We start from the raw sequence: 12,510 nt of genomic DNA on the forward strand, positions 1-12,510 counted from the left end.
TCTTGCACTCTGACATGGGTTGGTGACTTAATCTTGTTCCGGTCCCTGTGCACAGTCTGGGCAACAGACCCAGGGTTTGTTGCACCGACACTCACTAGTTATGTCTCTCCCTTTCTAGGACACACGTCGATTGATCTTCCTATGTAGTTATGTCTGATTACCACAACCATATCATCCCCCTCATCATCCTTGCATACCTCCTGACCCGTCTCTCACACGCACGTGCATAGACAGGCAGACATCCCCTCTCTTATTGATATTGCACTCGTACCCTCCGTTTGTCGAGCAGGCCTCTCCCACAATTTGTGAGAAGCAACTCCACCACCAACCCTCCAACACTCTACCTTTGTCTCTCTCCCAACCTTATTCCTCTACTACACATATGGATGGATGCCGATCGATCTCCCTCAATACATAGCTAGGTCTCTCTCCTTCTCCGCACATATACTAGTCGATCTACCTCTCTATAGTTAGGTCTCTACCCCCTCCCCCCCACACACACCGATAGTCGAACGTTGTAGGTAGCTATCCATGCCACAGAGACAAACTGCTCCTCTGCCCTCTCACATTCCAGTAGGCCATCCTCCCTGTATTTTTGATGTGGGCAAACACAAATTCGATGGCACTCTTTATCGATCACGCACCCACACACTTCATCCCTATTTTTAATTCTATCGATATGTCACACCGATGATCCCTCCACTCTCTTCTCGTGGATCGCTCCCTCTATATATGTTATATCCATGACTCTGTTTCACACACATTGCATATGTTACATTTTTTGTTCAAGATATCATCAACACATTGCCTCTGTTTCACACAAACCATCTCTCTCACACCCACCCACGTACGTACCGTCACGTAAAGACGAGGTGCACGCACGACACACGTACTCATGTCTGGTTCCCGGCCACACCCGCGCAGGTACACGGTGGAGTTCATTTCTGTACGAAAAGGCAGCCCACGTGATAATTTGACGTGTGTAGCGGTTGTTTACTCGAAGGAGGGTCGTGTACCACGCGTAGATGGAACAAAGTTCGACTTGATGCGTTAGTATTAAATAAAGTTATATTCCTCAATGGCACGTACAGAATATAAAATGATTGTCATCGAGAAAAAGAAAAATCTGCTCCACTATATACAATGGAGCCTGCCTGCCGGGGTTTGTCTCTCGTCACACTATCTCACACAAGGCGGCGGTGGCCTATCTCTCTCACCATTGGTCACTGATCCGGCCGCATCTCGTCCGCCAGCAGAAAGGGAGGACTTGCATCGTTTCTCCATTCGACGGTGTTGAGGCAGCATGTTCCGATCTGCGGTACCCGCCGTTCTCTCTGACCATGCTCCGGCGTAGTAGGGCCTTCGCCACTTGCTCGCTGTCATAGTATGGGCATATCCCGGCCGCCGACGCTCTCCTAGTTACATCCCGACGACCCTCAGGTACAGTTTCCTCTAGCCATGCTCCACTGACCATCTTCCCACATTGCTGCATGTGGAAAATCGTGCATGTGGATCTTCTTTAGTTGTATTCTTAAAACGTATCTCGGCCGGCGTACTTTCCATCTTACAATCTCGTCCTCAAACCATTTTTGATAAACCACCATGCTGCTATCTTTCCCTTTTTACATGGAATATGCTTCTTTTTTGTCGGCATATGTGTCTTCAACTCCTGTTATTGGGCAGTAATTGTTTCCTTTCTACCTCTTTTTAAAAACAGGGCTATCCATTTCACCTCGTTGCGATTGCGACCTTTTGGTGAACTACACAAATCACTTTTTTCTTAAGAATTTTTTGTGTACTTCCGCCAAAATGTCACTCTGGGAACGTTTTTACATTTATGTGGGACTACAGAAGGGGATATTGGTTTTGCTATCCTCCTCATCCAACTCCGTGCCTAATCTTCTCCAACAAGTAATTAGTCCTACAGAGAGATCGCAGTGGTGATCGGCTTCTATTTGTGTGTGTTATGTTTCATCATCTAGTTCCACTATTATTGTCATCACACTGACTAAATATCTTTGCAAACAGGGATGATCAACTCGATTTTAGTGGAACTGCACAAAATGATCGGATTGTGATGTCCTCCGTACACCTCTTTTTTGGCTATAGAGCTGCGTGAAACTAGCTGCCAACCAATGAACATTGTGCCCGGGAAATGGAGCCATGCCTACGAACAACATTGACCAATTATATATTTTTCTTTATTTGTGCACCTTCTCACAACTTTGTCTTCAGTTGTGATGTGAATATTGGCGCTGATCTACGAACCATTGAGATGCATTAGCAGCGATGGTAGTTTCATTTGTATTTGATGGAATGTTGTAATGAGACAATCTTGAGGCAGGAGGACACATGAATCCCAAGTTGAAACCTTTTTTTTCTGCGGGAACCAAAGTTCAAACCTTCATAGCATCATAGTACAATTTCATTTTGTTGGAAAATTATGCGTACATATAAACAAATCCCGAAAGATTGATAGCAATACAAGAAACAATTCAACTTTGCTTCGCCGACATGTGGGACATCCTTCATCCGGCTCCACCTGCCATGCAAAATATTGAGTGCACAACTGCAGGGAAGATTCACCCCGGTCGTTGTGCCGTAGTAATAATGACTAGTGAGCAGTCAAATCACAGAGCCCCACCTTCGCCATAGTAAGTTGCTCGAACGAAGCAACCATCATTTCTCTCTTCGTTGAATCCGCTGGTACTCCAATATTCCTAGAGTAATAAGTTGCTCGAGCGAAGCAACCATCACTTCACCTTTCCCACAGCAAGTACTACCTCCTTCCTTTTTATTCTAGAAACAACCACAGGCGAATATTGGACGGTAGCAGCACATCAACTGAATCAAAAATCGAAACCAACCAATGATCTACCACTAATGGTGAGTGTTTGCTGGTATCATGTACTCCGTTTGTCCATGTATATAGGGCTTAATGCATTTTCCGAGACTAACTTATAGGACATGCAAGTTGCTCAAAGCATACCATCAAATTCGTACATGACATGATCTTTGAATGATATAATTTTCAAATTATATAAAATATTATCAATAGTCAAGGGCAACCTCAAAGAATACATTAGGCCCTATATAAAATCTTATCAATAGTCAAAACCAAGTGTTACTACTACACCAAACAAGTTCAAAACATGAAACTGGACTCACTCACAGCACGGCATGCCTGTCTCGTTTGGTCCGTCGGTCAAAGCTCTTCCTCTTCTTGGCATAACAGTACAGTGCAGTAATTTTTTTAGAATGCTCTTGGCATGTCGCTAACATGTGATGAGTTAACCGACCTCAATAGTCGGCAAAATCGCCAACCCACCGCACTTTGAGAGAGACGAGGAGTGAGAAGCAATACGGGCTGGTGGATTACTTGAGCTAGGTGTTGCACGGAGGCCAAGAAATATGGTGATAGCGTGGGTTGGCCATGTATAATGTAACTACACTGGGCTGCCATGTTACGGACTCTTCTGGTTTACTATCAAGAAGATTGGGTAGATTTTATATCGCTGAATAAAAATATTAAAGAGTCCAGACGCTCCATCGTGAGGTTTCTTGCTCCTTCTCGGTCATCGGAAAGCGTTCTTCTAAGTTTTGCCGACACGTGGGACATCCAGCATCCAGGTCCACGAGTCATGCAAGAAAATGGAGTTAAGTATGGACGGAGAGACTCACCAACGGTCACAACGTAGGTGGAGTACATGCACGAATCACCCGAAAAAAGGAAATACGAGGACGGAGAGAAGAGGTGCAGGCACTGACGTAGGTGCTCTTTGCCTTTTTCCCTAATACTCACGCGTGGGGTACACGGTGAGCTCATTTCAATACGAAGAGGGAGCTCGCCTGATAATTTGGCCAGTGGTAGCTGTTCATGGGGACGAATCGAAGTTCGGTCATGACGCGGTGGCGCATTTTTTATAAATTAAGTTATTCTATTCAATGGCACGTACGCAACATTATTTTCTCAATGGAACGTGAATCATGCACACACTGAATGACGAAGCACGGAATGGTAGCCATGGACATGGTCAACCCTTTTTGGAGACTAATACACTACTTTTGATGTGTCCCGTCAACTCGCAAACGAGGAGAAGCTTTGGTTACTACTACTAGTACGACCTCTCCCTCGCTCACGCGCACGCGTGGTGGCTCGCAGGACGAGGAGAAGCTTTTGTTTTACGACAGTGCACTTAATACAGGCGGTGGACTTGCAACAGTTCATTCGGTGTCAGATTGCCAGAAGTATCTATACTGTAGTAGTACCATCTTCATTATTCGACTTCTGGAAGAGGCGAAGAGACAAGCGCACAGTCACCTACTCACAGTATAACCGGCCGTGTTTGCACAATTTTTTTATGTAGTACAATCTGAGTGGATTGCTCCAGTGGTCATCACACGTGAGCCAATCAATTTGAACCCTTCCACGCTCCATTTTGTGTTGTGTTCCTTCCTCCGTCCAGCACGCTAACAAGTGGGCCCCATGCTCATGTATGCCAACGAGGTAGTCAATTATTTAGCCAGAATTAGCTATCACACCCTTTCAATGCCACGTCAATGTACCCACTAGAAACAAGTTAGACTTGTTTGGTTCAACCGCCTCCCTAGGTGTTTGGAGAGCAATTGTCCGGCGCGAGGCGGTTCTATAGGTGGGCAGGCGGCAAAAAATAGGGGAAAACGCGTGAACCAGCTAGACGAGGGAGGGAAGCTTGTACATTCGCGGGGGACGTGGCATTGGCCATTGGGCGGCAACACGCGGTCATCTGGGTACGCAATAAAGGACATGAAGAGGCTTCCAATATCGGGAAGGACCAGCCTTACCACAGTTAACTTGGTAGGGAAGGACCAGCTTCCCTACCGATTCGCACCCTCAAGGTTTAACTGTGCTGAGGCTGGTCCGTCCTATTAGTTGAACCTCGAGGTCTTTGTTTTGTAATTTTTGACATTTTTTGTTTTTTGAACACGTGTTAATTGAAGGTCTATCGCGTTACTATTTGATATTTCTTGTTTTTTGAACACATGTTAATTGGCTTGATAGAAGGTCTATCGTGTTACTTCACGACATGTTTCCAAAAAGAGTTATATGACTTTTGTCAACCTATAAGGCATGTCTATCAAATTAACCTCGAGGTACTTATTCTCAAATTAACCTTTGGGTCTTGCGAGAGTACTTGTTTTTTAACACATATTAATCGATGGTCCGTCGCGTTACTTTTTGATAATCTTTGTTTTTTGAACACATGTTAATTGGCTTGATAGAAGGTATATCATGTTACTTCACGACATCGGTCGAAAAAAAGTGATATGACTTTTGTCAACCTATAAGGCATGTCTGCCAAATAAACCTCGAGGTACTTGTTCTCAAATTAACCTCTGGGTCTTGCAGGAGTACTTGTTTTTTGAACACATGTTAATCGAAGGTCTATCGCGTTATTTTTTGATATTTTTTTGAAAACATGTTAATTGGCTTGAAAGAAGGTCTATCGTGTTACTTCACGACATCTTTCCAAAAAAAGTGATATGACTTCTGTCAACCTATAAGGCATGTCTGTCAAATTAACCTCGAGGTACTTGTTCGCAAATTAACCTCTAGGCCTTGTAGGAGTGCTGCAATGTGTCAACGTCAATTGTAAGATGAGCTAGCAAGCTAGAAGTGGAGTTGCCAACATGCTCAAAGTGCATGCAACATTGAGCAGAAAGGAGCATGCCCAGGAAATTAATGTGTGCTTAGGGAGGCCTTTGCTCAAAGAGCAAGTGTATATAAGGTACAGTCGGCAGGCTATAAGGACGAGAAGCAAGAAGCGATAGGGGCTGCTGGGTATACTATAACTAGGTGTTCCACGGAGGTAACATGACAAGCAACTTACGAAAATAATGGTAACCGGTTTTACGTGTTTATAATAGTATTATCATTGGACTACCATTTAGGATAAATGATGAGGTGGATGAGAGAGACAATAAGAAAATGCATGTCTTCTCTTGATTAATAGATGATTTATTAGCAACAATATGTCTCACCAAATATTTATCGTGTTATCAAAGATAAGAACAAAAATAACCCACTACAACATATTTTGATGTCTCCTGTAGATTACGTGACAGGCTTAAGATAAAACTGTCTTATGAAGCACTGTGCATGCTCTAAATAGTAACAAATTAACATCTGGGTAGTCGACAATAACATGTGAGATTATGAATATATCTTTTTCCAAATATATCAGAACAAATTGTTCTTTTTTTTTGCCGGTAGAAAAGGATGTTCAACGTGACTGATTAACTCCATGCTAGTTTTGACTACTTTAATTTAAAAATGAACCACATGTTTCTTTGGTAACATAAAATTAGTAACTAAATGGTGATTGGGCACCATGTCCTGCCACGTACGTATGTGCAGCAAGCAAGATTTATTCATGTTCCTTCTTGACGTGAGCTTTGTTCATCCTTTTGCCAACACGTGGGAAATCTAGCATCAAGGTGCACGTGTCATGCAAGAAAATGGAGATAAGTAGTGTGTAAGTGAGTCGTGCTCTTCGATGGCACGTACTACACAATTTTTTTTCTCCTCGATGGCACGTGAATAGTGCATGTACTCAATGACGGAGCACGGGATGGTAGCCATGGACATGGTCGGCCCTTTTTGGAGAGAGTACTATATAACTTTGATGGGTCCCGTAAACTCGCAGAACAACGAGAAGCTCTCTTACTATGCCTTCTCCCTCGCCCACGCGTGCGCAGTGGCTCGCAACACGAGGAGAAACTTTTGCTTACAACCGGTGGACGTGCAACAGTTCATTTGGTGTCAGATTGCCAGAAGTACTACTGGAGTACCTTCATTATTGTTCGACTTTTGGAAGAGGTGAAGAGCCAAGCGCAAGGTCACCTACTAACCTAGTACAGTATACTATAGCCAAAGCTAGTCCACCTTTTTAGAGCATGGTTAATTAATACATGCGGCTCTTGTAGTGGCACATCATTTAGAGCATGTATTCTCTTCGTAGGAACTTAAAACGCAGGAACAGGAAAAAAAAGATTGGTTTGGCATGCCCATTTGAATCCCATAGCATTAACACAGTGTTCCACTAAAAAAACTAGAGTGTTTGACACAGGAAAAACAAAGGAAGTGAAAAAAAGTTGGAGTGGATGCTAGATTGCCAATTAACACATCATTTCATAGGAAAATCTTATAGCATTCTATCCTATGAATCAAACCACCAATGTAGGAAAATTATGATGGGGGTCTTTCCAACAGTGTCCCTCGGCTCGCACCTAGCATCACGATGGTCGAACTTGGAGTCATTCATATGGTACAGTGGCATCTCAGATCTGGACACAAGGTGTACACCGTCAAGGTCGAAGGATAATGTTGTCCTCAAAGCCAGACGTCCATGGTCAAGGGGGTCAGGGCGGACGCGACCTCTCACTGCGTGCGCCATTTGAAGCGGCGCGCTGGTCGAGGGCGCCGCCCACTACACTCCCAGCTGTACCCGGCTCCTCGCCGCATTCAAAGACCTACATTTAAACCCGTGTGGAATGCGAGAAACCCACTCCAGCCACACACGTCTGTTCAGGAGCAGGACGCCGGCCAAGCTCCTCCTTCCACCATTTTCTCGACTCTTTCGGCGGCATTCGACGAGGAGGAAGAGCAGTTCTCCAGCATAAAAGCCGTCTGGGTGGCCCGCCTAGCCCGGCAGTTACGAGCGAGGCTGCTCGCTGCTCCACCTACCTCACCTAGCTCGTCGGAGCCAGTTGCCGCACTAAGCTAGTGCGTGGTTCCGTAGCTGGCCGGTCTAATAAAGCTCGAGGAAGAGTGCCGACTTGCTCCAAGCTGGCTTGTCGAGGAGTACAATGGCACAGGCATTGTCGCTGCCCTCGACACTGCCGCATCGTACAACGCCTCCAGTGCCTGTGACTGCGCCATCTGCCGTCGACACGTGCATAGCCGCGCCATGCAGGCAGAGAAAGAAGCCGCCGCAGATGTCAACGAGGTGACACTGCTACGCGGATGTCGACGAGGTAACGGCCCGCATGTCCCCGCCCGCCGCCATCATCGAGGAGAAGTAGAACACAGGAGGCCGCCACCGATTGTATCCCATGAAGGCCACCGCCGAGGCGACGCCGGCGAAAATAGCCGGTGTCTTGCACGATTGTTCTTCAGCCGGATGCCGGAGGAGGACAAAGAGATCGGGGGGCGACCATTTAGATTAGGTATATTAATTCTACGAGGCCTTTTGTAATGGGAGTATCAAAAGTAGTATCATGCATGCTAACTAGGCAAATTTGATGAGGTGGTGTAGAATTAAATGAAGAAAGAGAGGGTTGAGTATCATACTATGATACCGTATGGAATTAAGTTACTCCCACTGTGGTTAGTCTTAGGCCTTGTTCGGTTCAACCTCCTCCTAGGGGGTTTGCAGAGGAATGGTGGGGAAATTTTCTTGTACATGATTTAATCCCCCACAATCCCTGTTAATTCCTGTTAAAACCCCTTGAACCGCACATGCCCTTAAGATTAAAAATGACCAGGATTACAAAGGACAAGGTACAAACTTCAAGGATTTCAAGGTGAGGGTTTGTTTCCGACTAGCTCTACAACCTCAAGGTTTATAAATCGGACTTCACTCTCCCCTCATGCACACACTTGGGTACACTCATGGTGGAGCGCATTTGCACACGAAAAGGCAGGTAACGTGACAATTTGAGACATCTAGTCGTCCACTTAATGTGGGTTCTGGGACCAAATGTCAGCCATACCAAGTGCGACCTGAACGCGGTAGCGCGGTTATTGATTGAGTTTCTTTTTACTAGTACGTTAAATGAAAAAAATATGGCTGCACGTGTATTCAATTTAAAATGATCGATACGGAGGGAAAAACAATTACAACTCCACTAGTCCACTTCCAGACTTGCTTGCTAGGGTTGTCCTCTTCTTCTCACTCTCTCACCCTCTCCAGATCCAAAAAAGACCGTGGTGTCCACTCTCTTTGTCTATCTCTCTCTTCTGTCCGATTGACAAAGATTCAGCCGGATACCTTCTGCTGGTGGTCGCCGATGGAGAGGGAGGAAGCCGACGTGCGCCGTCTTCAGTGACCTGGCGCCGGAGTGGGAGGTCCTCCTCACCCTTGCTCCCCGCCGTCGAGTTGGCAGATCCCGCCGCTTGCCTCGCCACATCCCGCCAACTGGATGTAAAAATTTTTTTAGAACCAGACTTGTTCTAATGGCCCAGCTCCCCACGTCGCTGCATCCCTTTTCTTTGTCAAGTTAGGATTGTTCCACAGATCGCTGCATCCTGCATGTGGATATTCTTCTAGTATTACAAAGCTCTCCATGTAGCTATCTCCGTCGGCTTGTCGAACACTCGAACACCACCTAATTTTTTACTCTCAGAGGAAAAAAGGTACTCCAGATACTGGCTAACGAACCGATCTCTTGGTTGGAAAGGGAAATAAAGATGCTGGCCTGACCGGTCTCTTGTTCCAAAAAGGACAAAAAGTAGGGGTGTTGGGTCAACAATGCAACCGAGAATAATCACGTCTAGATTTCTTGTGGTCACATAGGAAAGGTCACTAACGAGAACAAAAAATGCACTAATCGAGACATGCTTTGCATGTTTGCCACACTCGGCAACACCTCTACCTCACCACTTTATGCCTCGCTGGATGTAAAATGTGCTTGTGCCTCCCCTGTCCCTATGCCCTTACTGTCACTCTTAATCTTACATCCCAGGTAAAATGAAAAAATGCCATTGTTAATGTGGTGTCACTATTAAGTAATGCTGCTGTCAATCTATTGCCATTGGTAAAATGAATCAATGCACACCACTGTTTTTATGAAATGCTTTTGTCTTGCGTTATTTCTCATAAAGAGTGTTTTGGGCCGTTACACTAAACTCTGACACGGGTTACATAGCAGCATCTCCGTTGAACAACACAAAATTTAATTGCACAATGGTTGACACGACGACGTATTTCTCCTTTCCGTATCACCCAGTGTTAGAACAATCGTTCCTGTTAACCGTGCACATACGTACTAATCAACTGCACAGAATGGTCTGATGTTGAGTGATCTCTATTGCCTCCTCTGTTTGCTGCAATGTGTCAGTGTAAATTGCAAGATGAGCCATCAAGCTAGCTGTGTAGTTGCCAACATGCTCAAAGTGCACGCAACATTGAGCAGAAAGAAGCATGCCAGGAAATTAATGTGTGCGTAGGGAGGCCCTTTGCTCAGAGAAGCATCTATCATTTTTTGTTTATTTCTACACCTTCTCACAACTTTGTCTTGGTTATAGTCTTGTGAATCATTTAGATGCGTAAACATGCTGAACTTAAGTGCTTGTGAATGTTAGCTAGTATGCATACCGTATCTTGTGAAGCTTGGTTTAGTATGAATATTAGCGTGTCAACCTTTACAATCTATGTATATTGTGGGCATGTTATTTGACATCTCATTTTGCCGCGCTACGACCAGTGTGAGTGTTTGCATGCAGTACACCATCCTCTAATTTGTTGGATGCCAAGCTGGCCTGAAAAGGAGCTATAACTTTTTTTCAAGTTGAAAAGTGTTACCGATGAGGAGCCATAATTAAGCTGGAGGCGTCTCTTTTTTTCTTTGGAATGGGCAATAAGCTGGAGAGCTGGAGAGTGTCCCTAATGGGCTGCCACTAGTGTTAAGGACCTCCAGTACGAAACACGGGTAGCCGACTGGGCCGATACAAAAGCCTATCCATCTTAAAGCCCATTTGTTTTTGTTTTTTGCGAGGAAAAGCCCATATTTCTTGAAGAGGGGGTGATCCCAAAAAAACCCTCCTTCCTCCCCGCTTCCACTTATACTGCAGCTCGCTGGACTCTCCCGCTTCCGTCGCCCCCAAATCCCCCTGCTCCCCATCTTCCTCACTCGTACAGAAAACCCCCGCTGACCTTCTTCCTCACTCATACAGAAAACGCTTGCTCCTCTTCTTCCACTCCTATATAAAACCCCAGCCCACCTTCTTCCCCACTCGCACTACCACTAGGCTCGTCTCTGGTTACTTTGCTCAAACCCGTGAGCTCGGATGGCACCCGCAAGTAAAATGGAGTCGGCTGGCCCTAGCGCCAAGAAGATGAGGCTCCCGCCAGTGGCGATGCCGGTTGTAGATCCCGCACCCGGCAACGCGGGGAGAAGCGGCGAGCCCCCCGGATCTGAGGAACCGGTAGAATCTCTGGTGGACCGCATCAGCGATCTCCCGGACGACATCCTTGGGGAGATCATCTCGCTTCTCCCAACCAAGGATTACTGCCACACACAAGTCCTCTCAACTCGGTGGCGCCCTCTATGGCGCAATGCGCCCCTCAATCTCGACTATCGTCAGATATTTGTCCTTCCTGAATTTGATCTCCTCAGAGCCATCGTCTCCTCCCACCAGGGCCCCATTCAATGCCTCTATATCCCGACATGCTACTTGCTGTCCATACCCTGCATGGTGGACGCTTGGCTGACATCCCCTGACTCCGAAAAACTCCAGCAGTTTGAGTTCTACCATTACCAGGAAAGTTTCATACCACAAACTGAACACTAAGAATTTGTGACCACACCACCGTTGTCCATCTCGTGGTTTTCTTCCTCTCTCCACACCGCCACCTTCGCCCGGTGCCATCTACCAGACGATCTGGTACAAATGCTTCGACTCCCACTCCTAAAAAAACTTTTGCTTGTGGTGGTTTATCTGTCGGAGGCCTTACTGCACAGCATCATCCACTCCAGTTGCCCTGCCTTGGAGCGCTTGCGGATTGTTTTGGGAATAGAAATCCCAATCAGTTGTCTCCAAATAAAGTCGCCTCACCTTAAAAGCATTGGAATTAGTTTTGAAGGACAATAGCTCATCATCGGAGATGCCCCTTCACTTCAAAGGTTGCTCCTTCATTATTGTTATAAACCTTCGCAAATAACTGTCGTCTCTACGCCCAAACTGGAGACTTTGGGTGTAATTCGTGATCCCTTTAATGATCACAACAAGTTCGTGTTTGGCTCCTCAGTTACTTAGGTACCGTATATTATCATCTAACATTTGTAATCATAAGTTGCATTTTCCATTTGTGCGCATAAGTTTTATATCCTCTTGGAGTACACTTTGGGTACTAATATTATGTTATATGCTCAATGAAGAGTTCGTCCATGGATAGCCTATCAATGCTGCTGGATTTTGTCAAGATCTTATATATCAGAATGTTTAGTTATGACCTGAACATAATTATTGGCTTGCTGCGATGATTTCAATGTCTGGAGAATTTATATATAAAGGTGATGACATCATGCACATTGAAAGCTCATATATATTGTACTAGAATTAACCGTTCAGCTGTCGCTCTTTCAACATACTCTTTTTTCTGACCTTAACTGTTTTCAATCTTCATGTCTACTTAGGCACTAACACATGAAGAAGAACATATAACCAACCGGTGGCGCAATAAGCACCAGGATTTTCTTAGTTCTCATGACATTCATTTGAGGACAATAACGATGGAAGGATATGCA

This window comes from Aegilops tauschii, chromosome 3 (genome assembly GCF_002575655.3).
Source record: "Aegilops tauschii subsp. strangulata cultivar AL8/78 chromosome 3, Aet v6.0, whole genome shotgun sequence".
NCBI lineage: Eukaryota > Viridiplantae > Streptophyta > Magnoliopsida > Poales > Poaceae > Aegilops > Aegilops tauschii.